Source organism: Xenopus laevis, chromosome 7S, assembly GCF_017654675.1.
Source record: "Xenopus laevis strain J_2021 chromosome 7S, Xenopus_laevis_v10.1, whole genome shotgun sequence".
NCBI classification, from domain to species: Eukaryota; Metazoa; Chordata; class Amphibia; order Anura; family Pipidae; genus Xenopus; species Xenopus laevis.
Window position 1 is genome coordinate 87,413,435 of NC_054384.1, and position 16,034 is coordinate 87,429,468.

The following is a 16,034-nucleotide window of genomic DNA, read 5'->3' on the forward strand; positions in this document are numbered from 1 at the left end:
AGTTGCCTTTAAGGGTATAAAACACATATCACAGCTATGGGATCTGTTATCTGGAACCCGTTATCCAGAAAGCTCTGAATTACAGACAAGCTGTCTCCCATAGACTCCATTTCATCCAAATAATCCAGATTTTTTAAAATGATTTCCTTTTTCTCTTTAATAGTAAAACAGTATCTTGTACTTGATCCCAACTAAGATATAATTAATCCTTATTGGAAGCAAAACCTATTGGATTTATTTAATGTTTACATGATTTTCTAGTAGACTTAAGGTATGAAGATCCAAATTACGGAAAGATCCATTACCCGGAAAACCCCAGGTCCCGAGCATTCTGGATAACAGGTCCCATACCTGTACAATATAGTACAACCGTAAGCCTGATTTTACCTGGGAAGAAATTAAGATGGCAAATGGTATATTTTTAAACAAGAAAAATATCACTAAAATAAAGGTTTATCTTACATTATAGGAAGCACAAATATATAGGTACAAGTTGTAAGTCTGGTATGAAATGGACATATGTATATGGAATTCAGGGTTGGGGTATAATTTAATTAGTATATTTGCTCCAGGTCTGGCATGTAATAACAACCAATCAGGTGTTTCAATTTAATTACGCCATGGCCAAACATTGCCTTTTAAAGCATTTTTATTCCTTCTAGACTGTCCAATGGCAAGATAAATATATGTATAAGATCATGATTCAACTATAATTCAACTAAACCAGGCACAAAAACACATACAAGTAACATCATATTTCAAGGTTAAGTGTCAAACATACAAGTGTCTCTCTGTACAATGATTTTTGATATGTAGTTCTTTATGCCATATTTTTTAAAGTAATGTAAACCCAACTCTATGCTCTGTAAACCAATATCAGTATCATACATACATATATGCATTGATAATGTGAACTTACTGTATTGAGTTGTGTACACTCTATAAAAACTATCTGAATTTAAATAAAAAACTCTAATGCTATTAAAAAACATTTTGTATACAATTATGGGATCCGTTATCTGGAAACCCATTATCCAGAAAGCTCTAAATTACGGGAAGCCCATCTCACATAAACTCCATTTTATCAAAATAATCCAAATTTATAAAAATGATTCCCTTTTTCTCTGTAATAATAAGATAGTACAGGTATGGGAACTGTTATCCAGAATGCTCGGGACCTGGGGTTTTCCGGATAATGTATCTTTCTGTAATTTGGATCTTCATACCTTAAATCTACTATTAAATCGTGTAAACATTAAATAAAGCCAATAGGCTGGTTTTGATGTCAATAAAGATTCATGTCTTAGTTTGGATCAAGTACAATGTACTGTTTTATTATAACAGAGAAAAAGGAAATCATTTATAAAAATGTAGATTGTTTGGAAAATAATTCGGAGCTTTCTGGATAACGGGTCTCAGGATAATGGATCCCGTACCTGTACCTTTTACTCGGTCCAAACTAAGATATAATTAATCCTTATTGGAAGCAAAGCCAGCCTACTGTGTTTATTTAATGTTTAAATGATTTTCTAGTAGATTTAAGGTATGTAGATCCAAATTAGAGATAGATCCGTTATCAGGAAAACCCCAGGTCCCGTGCATTCTGGATAACAGGTCTCATACCTGTACTGGATATTGGCTGATTTCTTGGGAAAATGTTGTATAGAAATAAAGTGTGAAAAGGTCTTTCTTAGCAGGTAAAACGAACACAATTAGATATGTTTCACACAGTTCTTCTAACTTCTGCATAAATTCACATTTAGAAACCCATTTACTAAGGGTTGAATATCGAGGGTTAATTAACCCTCGATATTCGACCATCAAAGTAAAATCCTTCAACTTCGAGTATCGAAGTCGAAGGATTTTCCGCAAATACGATTTAATCCTTCAAATCGAACGATTTAAAGGATTTTAATCCATCGATCGAATGATTTTCCTTTGATCAAAAAAAAGGTTTGAAAGCTTATGGGGAAGGTCCCCATAGGCTAACATTGTAGCTCGGTAGGTTTTACAGTGCCGAAGTAGGTAGTCAAAGTTTTTTTTAAAGAGACAGTACTTCAACTATCGAATAGTCGAACAATTTTTAGTTTGAATCGTTCGATTCGAAGTCGAAGTAGCCAAAAAAACCCTTCAAAATTCAAAGTTTTTTTACTTTGAATCCTTCACTCGAGCTTAGTAAATGTGCCCCTTAATCTCTTAAGGGACTTTGTGAAAATGATGTGACCAGGATCCTTTGGCTGTAGCTAGATGAGTTAATGTTGCAGCCACAAGCCTTATGGATTATTACTGTACTCACTCAAGATGCTCACCTGCTGTTTCCAGCTGTGTAAATGCAGGGCATCTCTAGCTTGTACCTACCTGAAGCATGCAACACCAGATAGGGCGCTAGTCTTAAACTCTAGTCCCAGCTTCTTGCATATATATATATGAACAATGAGAAAACAAATCAATTTGAATAATCTCCTCCATCTAGGTGAGGCACACTTAAAGGGGACCTGTCATCCAGACATAAAAAGCTGTATAATAAAAGCCCTTTTAAAATTAAACATGAAACCCACATTATTTTTCTTATTAAAACATCCATACCTGTCATAAAAGGTACTTAAAAATTGCGGCTGTCAATCATAAAGGGCCTGGCCCACCTCTATACCTCAGGCATAGAGTCAGGGCATGAAATTACTTTCACTTTCATTTCTGCATTTCCTCTATGTTCTACATGCCTCCAATTTACCCCTCCCTCCTCACCATCTAATTGTGTCGTCAGTGCATGAACATGTCCATTTAGATGCCTATTCTGTCGCAACAAAACTTTGGCATTTTGCTTTTTTAACAGTGTTCACAAAATGACCCCTGCCTGCTTGCTGTGATTTTGTAATCCTAAAACTGAGGAAACAAGATTTAAATAATTTACATAGTGTAAATTAAGTTTATTTTGCCTTACAAACACAATAGAAGTTTATTTGGATTTAAGGTGACAGGACCCCTTCAAAACTGCTTACAATGACTAAGGTGCAGAAGCCTAGTTTGGACACAAAAATCAGAAAGCTGGTTGCACCCATAAATGCATCGTTAAGTCAATGGGAAATCTAATGCAACTAAGGTATGTGCCAATGCATCTATGGATGAAATGGAAGCCCAGAAAATCTGGTAGTCTGTGTTGCCAATAAATCCTTTATGTGTTTTATTATTGTTGTCAACTGACTGGCAAATTCCATTTATCCAGGAATTTTGGGGGGCGATAAAAAAATATTTTGCTGGTAAATACATAAAATTTTGCATTTGTGTACTCAATGAGCTCTATAATCTCTTACTCTAAAAGAAACAATGAACACATGTCACTTAGGGTGTAATAATAATAAGCAGAAAATAATTTGATCCAGGAGCCAATCAGAAGGATTCTTTCATTATAATAGATGCAATAGACAAGTAAATGCTTATTGCTGAGACTTATAGCAAAATGTCTCCATTCTTCCTGTAACTCACAAAATTATATGGCAGCCACTGCCATTTTGCTTTAAACTGGAAGTATGTTTTAGAGAATCTCAGAACTGGATCATTAGCTCACTGATGACCTGGAATCAGTCGCCATCTGTGGAAGCGAACTAAAAAAGGCTGCATCGTGCAACGCTATGTGCCCTCTGTTTAGGTTGAAACACCATTACCATTGTGTAAATACAGCAGTGTATTCCGTTTCAGTTGTGGCTGATAGTAAAGATGATGAGAAAGGGAAAAAGAAGAGTCAGGCACTCAGCCTGGTCGCTCATTAGACATGTCGATAGAGGACATGGTGCTTCGTTAATCAGAAATGGAAAGACTTTATTATTTATGGAAATTAGCACCAATGACTGCAGGTGCTGTTAATACTTCCCTTAAAGAGCTCTGCCTCAACACCTCCGTCTTGACCTGAAAAGCTCCTGCTGTTTCAATTCACAGATCCCTGCAAGTCGGCACTGCCAGCCAGGGGTGAGCGGCTGCCAGATACAAAGGAAAGCAAATTAAATATCGTTTATATCTGCTTAAATGTGTTTACTTATAAAAGAAATTAACAAATGTATGGAGCTTGAAGAGCTGACATGAAACCCTGTACTCAGCAGAACAATAATATTAATCAGCCAAGAATGCTAATTATCAGCACTCTGTGTTGTCAGCTCATGAAGGAAGCAGCATAGCAAACATCATATTAAGAGCAGCCCCAGCTCCAATCTGCCTAAGAAACTGTTACGCTGAATGTTGTGTTGGGACCAATGAAAGCTCCTTTTATTTGCAGTTTTCTTTGAGTCAGGACTGATAACATTTGGTGAGTGGATAGATAATTAGCAGCACATACTGAACTCTGAACCAGGGGTAAGTTTAGGACAGAGAAGTGTTATTGTCCTGGGGGTTCTTAACTCGAAAATGACCTTGGTTGAAATAATAAAGACACATCATTAATGTATATAGTCATTATACTTTCTACATAAATAACATCAAAAGCAATTGTTGTATTTCCAGCATTCCTCCGATAGCCTAATCAGTGGGACTTCATCTTAACTACTATACTATTTGTTATCTGGAAACCCATTATGCAGAAAGCTCCAATATATAAGTTCTATTAAAACAAGCAATTCTTTATTTTATACAGATTTTTCTGCAGACGGTAGGGGTCATTTACAAAGCAGAACAGTGTGCAAAGCCTGAAATCAATATTTATTTGCACTCAGCACACTATGTTCTACTGTTGTAGAATGGTGCCCCTTGAATAGAGTGCTGTCTGCATTAGACAATACTCTCCACAAGAGGGGCTGGGTGGAGACCCCTTCTGCCGACTAAAGGTGGCCATACACGGCCAAATTTTTTACTTCCAAACGACCGATTCCAGTTTGTTCCGATAATATCGATAACCTATCGGATGGTTGATGGTGTACGAACGATCGACGGACGAACGATTGTCTCGACATTATAGTTCGCAAAAAATTGATCAGATGAGTTTAAAAATTGTAATCATTCAGGGATAAAATCCCTCTTTGCGCATATCAGGATTGTAGCACAAGCCAACGAACATATACGGAACAACGAACACATACGGAAGGACCCTAAAGTTCTTTGCTGAAAGCTTCATTTGTAACTATATGAACTATGTAAAGAAATAAATTGGTGCTGACTGCAGGAATATCACCTCATATGTGAAAGAAGTTTATTATGCGTTAGCAAGACATAAATCCATATATCTGCATGGAGCAGGGAAGGAAAAAACTGACTATATACTACAGACAGTGACACAATTCTAGCACCATTCCTTGTTTGTTGAACAACGTTCGTCCGTACACGAAGCAAACTATATGGTTATATCTGTTCATATAATCGTCAGTGGCGTAACTACCAGGGGAGTAGGGGGTGCGATTGGGCCACCCCCTCAGGGCCCCCCCGGCAGCTCGCGCCACTGTTCTAATGTGGCCGTTTCTGGCCGTACGGAGGGGGGCGGGGCCCAGTTGTACGTCCCGCGCCAGGGCCCGTCCCCCTCTAGTTACTGCTCTGATATTCGTTTCTCCGTGGATGGCATATTGTATGGTAAAATAATCTTAAGACGATCGTTTAACGATACGATCGTTCATCGCAGAACGATAAAAGTGTGCCTGTGTATGGCCACCTTAACTTGCGCGTCCTTCAGCAGCTCCTTTTGACGGTGCCAAATTCTAAATCTAAAGTACAGTTTTTCCTGGTGCTCAAATATTCGTTGACAAGGGGCACACACTTGCGGCTCTTAGTGTTTTGGCAATTGTGTCCCAGGGAAATGTAAATTACAATTTGTCCCTTGTGTTAAAATGGACTTCAAGATAAAACAATATTGGTTAAAGAGACTCTTAATAAGTATCCAAGCAAGCCTTTGGAAGATCAGATTATATCTAGAAGAATAAAGAGTTTGTTCCAGAGTTTGGAGAGCCTTTGGAAACATGGCTATGCTAAACAAAAGAAAGTTACTAAAACAAACTAAAGAGAGACATCTTTCCCAACTGAATCTATGTAAAGCGTGCTGACCATCTCCAAGGAAAACTAGTTCAACAGGAATTGAGTAAACATGGAAGACCAATGGGACACAGTATACAGCAGCACCTAATGGATGGTATTCCATATAGTACATAACTGGAATTCAATGGATGCCTATGGGACTTGAAGTATCTCATGGTCTACAGCGACTACTACTAGACAGTGTTTCATCCTAGTTACAGGATGTTTGCAAACAAACTTTATCAGGATACAGCCTGGTTGTCATGAAGGGCAAAGGGATATATCTGGAAGCTCTTCCATTTGGTGTAGCAACAGAAGAAGAATCCAAAGATATAGAGAACAGGTGATGTATCTGAAGGAACACCTTTAAGGATAGCCACAGACATAATACTACATGCCCACACACCAAGACATTAGGTTAGAGTAGTTAGAATATACCTTATAATAAGCCTTGTATTTTGTATGCTTCTTTCATTATTAATTTACACTGTGATAACTTGTTGTAATTGTTTATAAGTTACCAGAGCCCTTTATATGTGATCACAGATAGTGAAATATATGCTGGTCCATAGTTAAGTGAAAGCCTGTAAACAGAGAATGGTAGTCCATCATCAAATAGTAACTTACCAAGTAATGAAAGAGGCCCATTTGCACTGCCCTGAGCCTTCAGCAAAGGGAGCAGTCCAAACCAGAAATTAGTAGAGCAGGCACTCAAAAGGTAATCTTTCATTGAAAGCTTGACAGGTTATAGTCTCAAACCCGGTATTTACGGGGGCTTTATATAGTGGTTCCTAGTCAAGGAAAGCCTGACAGTCACTCTGGACTTGGGCAGTAGATACAGGCTTCCCAATACAGGTTACACCAAAAAAGTGCACCAGGGGATGCCTTATCAACGTCATAAATATGTACTGTCTTACGTTTTGTACGAAATAAAATAGCAGGTGAGCCATAAAACAAAACAGAAATAAACAAAATATAAAAACAATGCAATAAGATATGTGATTTCTGGTTTAAGTGGTCATTTAACTTGGTTTTCTGTAAAGTTATTTACAAAAGGGCAAAATACATTTAATATGTGATTTCGTTCTGCTCTAAGCAGGGGCGATCCTGGACCCTCTGCCGCCTGAGGCAGCAGCAGTTGCTGCTGCCCCCCCTCCCCTGGAAATTCGCTCTTAAAGTACCAGGAGCAGCATTTTTGCTGCCCCTGGTACCTAGTGGGGCACTGCCGCCTGAGGCGACAGCCTCAACTTGCCTCATTGGCGAAGCACCCCTGGCTCTAAGCCTGCTAGAACCTGTGGTGCATGCACCGGCACATGGATCAAAGCACTGGAATGTAACTACTTGGAAAGTCTGTGCCGTTTACTTGAAGATGGAGAAAATCTGCATTTGTCTTGGGCAGAGTATGCTGCATGGTCCATTTGCCATATACAATAGAAAAATAATTTTCCTATGCCTCCTGACTCAATAATATCAGTTCAGAGTCTTGTGACCTGAGCAGCGCTGAAACAATTTAAATTCATTTTAGGGCTATTATCTATTAAAATATTTCCAAAGTGGAATATTTTGGGTTACAATGTAGTCAAATGGCACTGGCACAAAAGACAGTTTTGACAGAGTGCAGCCTTGAAAAATGTATTAAATGTATTTGCATCTAAACGGTTGCAGTAAATCAAAGTGTTCTAATGAGTTAAGAGGATCTCTCATTTGCACACAGATACAGTGAATGCTCTGACAAGGCTCGCACACCATTAAACCCACACAATGCCCCTTCTTCTGATTGCTTAAAATATTTAATGCTATTTCGCGATGACATTATTAAACAAAGTTATATGGTATAATGCTTAAGGAAAGCCATAAGCTTTGGGCAAGAAGTAATCATGATATCCCTTTCCTAGCGCAGGGTGTGGACTAAGCTTCCAAAAAAATATATTTCATCAAGTCTTTATCTCTTTCAGAATAAGGGAAAAAAATTCAAAACTCCCAGAAGAATCCCCTTCCCGCAATCAAACCAGTCCTTAGAGCAAGATTGTGCTATATGTAGTAAACCCCTACTATGGGGCAGATTTACTAAAGGGCGAATTGTCACCAAACAACCGTTTCACACACTTCACACTTACGCTTAGGTCAATTTGAATAGGGCAGGTACTTTAAAGTTGCATGGATGTCTTTATTAGAGATGTTGGTGGAAATGCTTGACATGGCCACTTTTTATTACGAATGTCCAAAGAACCTTAATAAAGACAGAAGAGAACCTCTAATGCCCTAGACATGAGCCCACTGTAAAATTAATGTTCCATGCCCCTCAAATGTCTGGGGAAAAATGTTAACCCCAAAAAGTTCAAGTTAGGACTTTTTCAGGCAATCCAGATTAAAAAAAAAAAAAAGGAAAAGTCACCAGTGTTTTTTCAACTTTAATGCATTTCCGGCAAACAGGATATAATGTAAGTGACATAAGGACAAAAATTCTGTTGGAACATCCAACAGAAATGGAATCCAAGAGCCAGAAAATTGAATATAAAAATATGATACTTTATTTTACACTACATCTAAAAGAATACTGCCTGACGCGTTTCGTGTCACACATGGACACTTAATCATTGAGGAAGATCTAGCTTACTTTTAGCAGTTCGCCTGGTCTGAGGTGGCGAAGGCAACTCTGGTGAAAGAGGTAACGTTCAGTAAAATCCGCATTTTTGTGAATTTGCGGAGCAGCAGCCATTTGCGAAAATTTGCCTGGCGATAGAGCGCAAAAGAACGATAGTGATGGTCTCTTTCACTACCAAATTGTCATCTGCGCCTGTTAGTGAATTGCCGATGTCCCCGTGGATGTAATTTCTGGTGGTCCCTAACACTGTAAACCCGTTTACAAGAAAGACTGGAGGAGATTATAACTTGTACCTTGCTGAAATCTGTTTTAAGTTGTCCTCCAATGAACTGTGATAATCACTATTTTCACTCAATAAATATGCCCCAGATTGAAAGACCAATAATATTCCAGCAGTTAAAGCAGGTGCCAGGTAAAGAGGCATTAGTCAATAAACATAATAATGATCTACTGAAAACAGTATTTGGTTTGGTATTAGATAAGTATTTGCCAGACAGTTGATTTCCTGTTTCAGTGTAGGAGATGGAGCTAACAACAGTGGTTCCCAAATAGCAATTTGCTCTCCAAGTAGAGGTTTAATTACTTGGTATTTCCCTTCTTATCTGCACCCAAGGAAGGTGTTTTATGGCCCTGCCCCCATTTGCTCATTGCCTGAACAATAAGATTTCATTAGGGCAATCTTGTGTCTAGCGGAAAATTCAATTGAGGTAGTTAGGGTGTTTGTGTAACTCTAGAAAGTCTGACTAACTCATACACTATCTGGCTATGATATAGATCTCATTGTATGACTCAGCTTACTCCTCTGGTTACATTCTTGTGAATAACCCCTGTACTGTGAACGTCTGATTATCCTGTGTATGACAAAGCCTGTCCTTCTACACTGCCTCTATTGAACCCTTTTGTATCTCCTTGAATAGTTCATGACCCAACTCTGCCTGTCGACGCTTTCTTTCCAGAACTGGCAACTGTTAGTAAGAGTGGCTTCAGTAGTTAAGCAGCTCTTGTTCTCCTCTCTCCATTCCCCCTCCTACCGCTGCTTGTATACATCCTAAAAGGGGGTAATACTGTTTGACTCGCGACTGTGACTAGTGAAAATACTCTGCAGAAAATAAGCCACTGGGGTCCAACTAATTCCTCATCTTGCACCACAGCAACCTAGGTAAGATTTGGGATAAGTATGCCACCTTAGCTATTTTGAAGCAATTACTGAACAACTGATACACATATTTTATAGTTATACTAATTTCATAAGCTATGTGGAGCCTAACCAAAAGGTTTGACCTTCAAAGGGGGAAGGGGGGCTAAGTTACTGCCTTAGGGTCACAGTGATCCCAAATGTGCCATCACCCTGACAAGGAGAAGAAATGTTGATGTTGATTGCATAGTTTAAGTTAATACAGCTCCTTGCATTTTATTTCCTAATAGTCCTGTCACATACATACCAAGATCAGGAAGATAGTGTATGTATGAATGTAATGAAATTCCACAATTATATTTTCCAAAAGGTCATCCAGTAAATATCCCTCAAAAAGGAAGTTACACAATAGACCAGAAGGTACAAAAATACCTCTTGTGTAATTGCTGAGGTTCTACATTCATCTTTTCTTACTGGAAGAATGTTTTGTGTAGGCATTTTGTGCAGGTACATTTTAGCATAAATGAAGAAAAATAATAAATAATAAAAACATTCTAACCAAACAAGATCATCCTATAAAGGAGTTGGAAATATCACCATTTGGTTTGCAGTAAATGAGGACACAATAGATTTTATAGAGGTAAAGCTATAGGTGAAGGTCAGAGTATCTATCTGTGAGCAGAGGATTGAAATATTGTGAATAATACAGTAGAATAACGTGAATAATACAGCAGCATATCTGAAACATGAAGCTTCGTATATTATAATGGCTAAGTGAAAGTTAGGATATTTTAAGCAAGTAATTCATGCAAGATTGTTTGAATGTATCACTGAGCTGAAACTGTTCTTTAAAGAGGAAAAGGACAGAATAGAGGTTGTCTAATCTGATGTTTGTGACTGATTATTAGGTTTAAAAAACTTTTGGTTGAAGGAATTGCTGCTGAACCAGGTACCACCCAAAACATTGATGTTTTTAAAGCCATAACAGGTATAAAGCCTGCTATTAATTGAACTCAATATTATTAAAATTTAACTGCATTATAACATAACGCTTTGGGGACCCACATTTGGGTGTTAAACTATATTATAAGAATTCTCACACATATATGACTAAGTTTGCTTTAGAGATAAGTAAAATATATATGTCTTTAAAGAACCAAAAACCCCAAACCTTAAGCACAATTAGAAATAGCAGGTTGTTCCTTTCTATTCTTCACTTCACTGCCAACTAGCATGAAGAATGGAAGAATTCATTTTTCATTTGATTTCAATTAATTTTTAGTTGGCTAAATTAATAAATCTAGTCCCACAAATGAATTAGTGATCAAGACAGTTGGAAATAAAAAGACAGACAGATAAATAGATGGGTGGAGGGATATGCACATACACACACGTTCTTACACACATAAAGGACATTGCTATACTGTGTCTTTACGGTTATAGATTTTAGCTTTCCTGCCTCATTGAACATGTGCAAAACAAAACATCTTTGCTTATTTCCTCCCTGTCTACTATCTTTACCCTCATAAATTTAATAAATTATGTGTCACCACCGCATATTAGATGCAACAACATTTTCTGAGGATTCCAAATGTAATGTCTGTGAAATAGGTGCAGAAATCTTTATGGCTAATCTGGAACATGATGTTTTAAATCAACCAAACACCTTGACAACTTTGTACAGATGTTATGCGTGCAGCAATTCCTTATTATGAATAAAGATGACATATGGTATTTTGTTGTGCTATTCAATAAATACCCTTTGGAGCTGCCTGGAAAGAAATATGCAAGGTCCTAGAAAAAGGCAGAAAGACACCATTTGCAAAGGGGTAACTACCCTATAGCATTAATAAAGTGCACAAGCTTTATGTGTGAAAGGCCCTTCTTCAGGTGTACAATACACTCCCAAAATTAAATCAGTGCTAAACATGAATACTAAACAAGAATACGTAATCAACATTCACCACTTACACACAAAAATCAATTCAGTATAACAGTTTATCCTACAAACAACTGATCTTATATTTAACACCATAAAACTTTGGTCACGTTAATATATGAGCTTCTTGCCTGTATAGTTCAATCGGAATAGACTTAATAATGATCAATTATACTTTTAAAAGAATGAGTCAAAAATCTATCACAAAGAATAAATTGAATCCATTGAACTTTTATGACACTATTAGATCATAACTTGATCCATGACTTGGGTGTTTCCCTCCATAGGGACCCATAGGCATACTTTACACTTGAGGATAACTAAGTTGCATGAATCTATATTGGAGGCAAAACATCTTACTGGGTTTATTTAATGCTTAAATGATTTGTAGCAGACTTATCATTCAGGTTATTTACTAAACTCCGAATGCTGAGATTTTTTTATATTTTTTAGTATAAAATCGGAATTTTAAAAAAAAACACAAATTGTTTGGAATTTATTATGCCCCGAGGATGGAAAAAGTTCAAATCCGAAAATCTCAGACGTCCCGAGGTTGCATTTAAGCCAATGGGAGAAGTCGCAAAGAATTTTTGATCTGCACTGGGTTTCGTGCAATAATCCGAAGTTTTCTGGGTTTTCGGGCAAAAAATCTGAGTTTTCGGTGGAAATTCCGAAAAAAATGTAAAAGCTGTACTTTTTATGATTTTTTCCTGCAAACTATATTTTTGGGAAAGTGTATTGATAAATAAGCAGAAAAACCTGTGCGATCTGGTCTGAGTTTTTTTTTTTGAAGATATTGAGATAAATTCGGACTTTGATAAATAACCCCTTTAAGGTATTATTATGGAAAGACCCCTTATTCAGAACTCCTCAGGTCCCAAGCATTATGGATTATAGATCTTGTGCCTGGGCATACATATATATATATTCCAAGGTACAGCACTTATGGGTCTTGTGAATTTTTCCAAAATGTATTAAATATTACGATTTACTTTTATAATGGCTTATTATTAACTACCACAAATGCAGTGCACAAAGTAAAATTTTAAACACGATCACTGTGTTTTGTCCCAATAAGTCAACGTTTTCCCCCCAGAATTCCAGCCCTGTTGTGGCTGATGCATCAAAATTAAAGCAATTGTGCTCACACTTTGGTTTAAATTGTGCTGACATTTTTGAGTCTGGTTGGCACTGAGTGACGCAAACAAAGAGCAGATTTTGACAGTTGAGACTTTAATAAAGGGGGTTAATGTGCAACTGACTGCGGGTAAATTTGTGCAAATGCCATTGAGGTAAAGGATGTAAATTACCCTAATGATGCTAATTACAGTAGTATATGTGGTTTATTCTGATGGGCCAGACCAGTAAAGAGGCCTCTGTAGCGCCACTCATAATTCATTATACAAGTCCCCTATACCTTCAAGTTGGGAAAGTCCTAATTTTATTGCAGCAAGATGAAGCCCAACTAGTGGCTGTTAAGAGCACTGTTTATGCCTCCAAAATTCATAACACCAATGATGACACCACAGGGACCAGGAAAGCATTCCTACTTATTACATATAATATATTTAGCAATATCTGTGCTATTTAGAAACAGCATTTATGTTTGATGTGTCCGGCAAGAGATTTTGACTCAACCCTCACGTTACAAACCAAATGTATTACCCCATTTCGTGCATTTATAAATATATATTCAATTTGTATTATTGCAATACGATTACCGCTGCTTGTGTTATCTACATTTCTCCAGGATTTACTCAATTAAGCAAGAAATTGATTTTAAATTATACTTATCTTTTCGCTGGAAGGTCATGGTGGGGTCACATTTATTCATTTAAATATAAGTAAAAGGTAATTATTTTTCTTAATGTCTACTAAACTGGAAACTGCTATGGAACGCATATCATTAAAGTATAATCCTGCCATGCTTATTACCTTACAAATTAGATCAAGACACAAATGAACATGATTATGTGGTGTGGACCAAGGATCCGTAAATTATGCGAAGTTCTTGATATTGAATAATTACAACTCCCAACAGACTCCAGCAGTTATTGGTGGAACCTGGAGGTTGTAATTCAGCAGCAGTTGGCAAGTCACAGATGGAGATCTATTGACCTATGATGTGCTGTAACCAATTAATTATCATAATTCAAATATTGATTCTAAGAGAATTATTCACAATACCTTGCTGGGAAAAATAAATAAATAAATTATATATATATATATATATATATATATATATATATATATATATATATATACTGTATTAATTAATATATATTTATATTTCCCTTTTGGGATGGAATCATAACTAGATTTCAGACTGACAGAGCATATGTTTTGACTAAGGAACCCCTTATGGCCCTATGCCTTTATTTATCTCCAACTTTGCTTAAACTCTAATAATGAATTTAAACTAATATTTATTTAGGTTTTAGGCTAAGGACATTCTCATCCTGGCTACTTTGAAGGCTTTGCTTGACTTTGCAGTATTAGCCTTGCCTAAGCTACCACTGTCTCTCAGACTGGCTCACTCAAGTTTGTTTATAGCCACCCACAGCCATCCATCCAACTATAGTATAACAATCTGCAAAAAGGGCATAACCTAGCTCTCCATGGTTATAGAATGATGGTATTAAGGGCGTGGCCTGCCCATACAGAAGTGCTTGTTGCTCAAGCACTAATAACACCCATTTGCACCCCTTAAAGGAGAAGGAAACCTTTAATTAAAACCTCCTACCCTACATAGACTTCCCTCTCGGCTCCCCTCAGCCTAGGTGCTACCCTGGGTAAATGCCCCTAAATCTTTACTTACCCTTCGTTGCTGATTCAGGGCATTGGAGTTCACAGGCACCATCTTCTTCTCTTTGGTAATCTTTGGGTATTCTTTCGGCATACGGCAATTTCCGTAGCTTTCGGTGCATGAGCAGTTGGCGCAATATTCCAGTCCCAAACAGCTGCGCATGTGCTGAAAGCCACGGAAATTGCTGAAAGCCACGATGCCCTGAATCTGCAACGAGGGGTAAGTAAAGAGTTACCCAGGGTAACACCTAGGCTGGGGGAGCAGATGGGGGGGTTTATGTAGGGTAGGGGGTAGGGTATTTTAATAAAAAGGGTTTTCTTCTCCTTTAATGCTCCTGAATCTCTCTCTGGAATCTTTGTAAAAATCCCCTCCCCCATTTTTTATCACCAACCTAAAGAAAATCTTTAGTATATTTATTAGATGTATTTATTTCTTAACAATTACGCAAGGGTCACTAAATGACTATATTTTTATACCTGTACGGTTAGGGCAAGCCTTGTCTGTCCAGTGAAATAAGTCCTCCATCCAATTGTTAGTGCTGGTTTACTTTACTGCCAAATGATCTAACAGAATACAAGTCAGGTTCATATAAAACTCAACAGAAATGCTCAGTGTGTGTCAAGTTGATAACCTCTTTGTAGTCTGATCCAATTTAAAAAGACATAAAGAGAATTTGTCAGCAGAAAAGACTATTTGGTCATTCTGGCTAAGGGTTCTTAACTTTTTTAACCATGGTCTCGGCTGCTTCTTACAGACTCCATCCAGACTTCACAAATTTTTAACATTGTTGCTACAGGTGTGGAATCTGTTATCCCGAATATTTGGAACCTGGGGTTTTCTGGATAAGGGGTCTTACGTAATTAAGAAAAAAAAAACTAAATTAATCCAATAAAATAGTTTTACCTCTTGCAAGAATTAAATATATCTTGGGATCAATTACAAGGTACTGTATATAGTCTAGACCATATTTTCTGTGAACTACAAGAACAGCCTTCTTGATATAGATATATATATAGTGTATATATATATATATATATATATATAGTGTATGTATATATATATATATATATATATATATATATATATATATATATATATATATATATATATATATATATATATATATAAATAATCCAAATGAATTAGGAACGCACAACCAAAAGTGTAGTCCAAATGCTGGGTGCCAGTCTGTAAACTTTTATAAATATCTCCATCGATGACGGCACTCCTTATTCAATCAAGCTAAACAAATTATTAAATCTTTCAAAGGTTTATTAGTGGATCAACAGCAGGCACTGTTCTTACCCTGACGAAGATTTCTGTGTGGAATTGAAACGTTAGTCCACTAATAAACCTTTGAAAGATTTAATAATTCGTTTAGCTTGATTAAATAAGGAGTGCCGTCATCGATGGAGATATATATATATATATATATATATATATATATATATATATATATATATATATATATATATATATATATATATTGTAAAAAACATTATCTTTTAATTATTACATAATATCAAGGTCCAACGTTTCGGTTCTCATTAGGACCTTTTTCAAG